This window comes from Panicum hallii, chromosome 3 (genome assembly GCF_002211085.1).
Source record: "Panicum hallii strain FIL2 chromosome 3, PHallii_v3.1, whole genome shotgun sequence".
Taxonomy (NCBI): Eukaryota; Viridiplantae; Streptophyta; class Magnoliopsida; order Poales; family Poaceae; genus Panicum; species Panicum hallii.
In genome coordinates this window covers 27,976,242-27,979,889 of record NC_038044.1, presented here as the reverse complement: position 1 = coordinate 27,979,889, position 3,648 = coordinate 27,976,242, and positions in this window count along the sequence as shown.

Here is a 3,648-nt window from a genome sequence, read left to right as displayed (position 1 = left end):
GCTGAACGTGAGGTTTAGGTTGCTTGAAGTAACATTTACAGAGTATTCACGAAAGAAGCTGGGAACATTAGCTGCCAAAGCAGTTTGGGAAGCATTGAAGTTGTCTGAAAAAACCAGACTGCTTGCCGTGACACCAAAGTAGGCATTTGATGGAGAATAGTTAACATAAGTGCTAGGATAGAAGTAGGGGCGCACAAACATGCGGCCTGGACTAACAGCAAAAGAGTAAGTGGAATTCGAAGTGAAGATGCGAGAAGTCATGTAAAGTGAAGCGGAGGCTAGTGAAGGGTCTTGGTGCGAAGCAGTGGCAGCAATGCCTTTCAGTGATGACGCAAACTTGGAACCGGTATCACTGTCCCAAGTCCGTCCATCAGCATCACGATCTGTTGGCATAGAAGCTCCACAATTCAGACGGATCTGGCCGGTTATAGTGGAGTTGTTATCAGTTGCCATGGTGATTGACAAGAGGCATAGAAGTGGGAGGCTTGTGTTGGTAACTAACAAGGTCTGGTGCTCCATTTTAGTGATTGGTGTCTCAAGAATAAAGACAGTTTTGAGGATCTCTTTATACCTTGCTGTAAGATAGGTCTAAGAACAACTGCACCATAGCAGAAAAATAGACCTTTCGATCTGCGGTTTTTTGGCAAGAAATAATCATGGAAATGAAGGGCAGTTGGGATAGAAACATTTCTAGTCTTTGTTCAGCCAACAAGGCCGATCAGGTCGTTGAATTGAAAACCTGCAATGATAACAAAGATTTCAGCTTAAGTATATGAAACCTTTTGCAAGAAGAACAGCAATAAGAGGATGCAAGTTAATACTTAAGGTCTGAGGGAGCGTGAAATTGAAGGTTCCAGTAACAGCAGAATCTACAAACGGGACGAAAGGTACGGTTGTCTGAACAAGAGATGGAATCCTCCCATTTCTTTTTCCAGGACGGACATATATTGAATCATGGAATGAATCCTTCCATCGCTCCTATCAATTTTATCCTTTCTTCCTTTTCACCTGAGAATTCATGTGATTTTGGGGGAACTTTTGGAACTGACGGTTTGGACATGGAGTGAACAGATACATCCAGGAGAACTCTGGGAAGTTTATTGCTTCAAGATCCACATATCATCTTGTTCATGATAGTACAGAATTTTTGTGCAGACATGGCCGTGAAAAGAATGTATCTACTATTGAGCGCAGATGTGATGCTTGTGTTCAATTTGGAGATTGGAGTTGTGAAGGAAGAATTGAAATTTCCTGGAGTTGAAACCAAAATGCTATTTACATGCGTACAAATTTTCGTTTAATTTCTGCACTGTAAAAGTTCAATCTTTTTTTGTTTTGTTTTTGTGAATGTTCACGTTTGTTAGGATAAAATATGTTTGATGTTGAGATGAGGAGATCTATGTTTTCCATTTTTGTACGTGTCATGTGAATATATGGAAAAGTATGTAACAGTTGTGATGCACTGATGATATTTTTTAAATTCCTGTTGGTAAGAAATGAGAACTGTGAAGAGGAAATGTCGTGAACCTTCTTTGGCCTTATTTTTGAAATGCTAAATGTAAGTAAATATATAAAGATAAATTACTTTCTTAATATTTTTACACTAAATATAAATATTTAAAGCACTCTATTTAATCTCAAACAAAAAATGCAAATCCAACCTAGATTTTTGCACAGGGTATGCCCCCGACCGCCAGTTCCTTGCCTCCTTGGTGGGCTGGCCGGCAGTGGCGGAGCCAGGATTTTTGCACAGGGTATGCCCAAACAAAATTTTCATATGCAATTCAGTAAAATGCATATATAGTTTTGTAAATAATTCGGTAAAAATTCGGTAAATAGCATATAAAGTCTTGCATTCAACAATACGTGCAAAAGTTGCATACATTAGAATAAAATATGGTCTAGGAAAGTGCGAAAGATACATAAACAAGCTTACACATTCCAAAAGACTATGTCTTCTTATTTGGCCTACGCTTCCTCAAGTCCATGAAAGTTTGAATTATATCTTCTTCATCCACTTCAAAGAAAAAGTCCTTCTCAATGTATGTGACAAGACAATCATCCAAAAGACTATCACCCATCTTGTTTCTCAATTTAGATTTCACAAAAGTCAATGCAGAGAATGCCCTTTCAACACTTGCTGTTGCTACCGGTAAAAGCAATACCAATTTGAGAAGCAAGTACACAACATCATACACCTTATGTCTTTTTTTTTCAACAAGCTTAACTGAGAGATCAACAAGATTGTGTAGGTCTTTGAAGTCATCATCTTCTCTTAGAACATCAATAAAATTGTCAAGTTGGAAGTCCAGTTTTAGCAAGTCAGTGCTTGATATGTCATTAGGATAGAACTCAGCTAGTCTACGTACCTTCTGTGCATCAAATGAAGCAAATGAGTTGGAAGGATCAAAGGCTGCCATACAAGAAAGCAACTCCATATTAACTTCATCAAACCGACTAGCAAGCTCTATGCTAATTTGATCAATGACCCCAATATATATTTCTCTTCTAAAGTGGTCATCATTATTTTGGTCATGAACAAACCGAACAGATCTTCCAAAAGGCACATAATTACCCTCCATAGCAGGAACTTGGACACCATGCTTGTTGCAAAATAAAATGACCCTATCAAGAAATTGATCCCAACCATGATTCCTTAAGTGTTCCATTCTTTTCTTTGCCGCTTTAACAAGTGTGATTGCATTAAGAATATCTTGCTCCCTTCTTTGCAAACACTCTGACAAATCATTTGTGTATCCAAGAATAGTAAACATTAAGTGTAAACAAAAAACAAAGTCAAATGACTCAAATGCACCAAGCATGGTATGTATCTTTGTCCAATTAGCTCTAACAGTAGTATCCTCTCCAAGAGTGAAAAGAACTTCATGGATTATAGGATACATAGCAATGATGTTGCATACAGCTTTGTAATGAGAGCTCCACCGAGTCTCACCGGGCCTAGCCAACCCCATCTCTTGATTTAATCCACTTCCAGTTTCAAGTTCACCACAATCAAGTGCTCTCATGAGATTCTCAATTCTAGCATCTCGAAGCATGCCGTGACGCTTACAAGAGACTCCAACAATATTCAGCAAGAGAGACACTTGATCAAAAAACCAAACACAGTCACTATTTCCCTTGGCAACAGCAACAAGAACTAGTTGGAGTTGATGTGCAAAGCAATGGATATAATAAGCAGAAGGTGACTCTTGCATAATCAATGTTTTCAGCCCTTTAATATCTCCTCTCATGTTGCTAGCCCCATCGTAACCTTGACCACGAATTCGTGTCAAAGTCAAGCCATGACTAACAAGTAAAGCTTCAATTGCATCTTTAAGTGACAAAGAGGTAGTATCATCTATATGAACAACTCCAAGAAAGTGCTCACATGGCCTTCCCGAAGTATCAACATAACGCAAGCAAAGAGCTAGTTGTTCTTTATGTGATATGTCACTACACTCATCTGCTAAAATTGCAAAGGGCTCTTCACCAAGTTCTCCAATTATTTTCTTTCTAGTTTCTATGGCACAACACTGAATAATCTGCTTTTGTATCATTGGGCTAGTCAAAGTGCAATTACTTGGAGCATTGTTTAGAACATACTTGTTCACCTCTTCACTATGTGCAGCAACAAATTTCAAAAGTTCA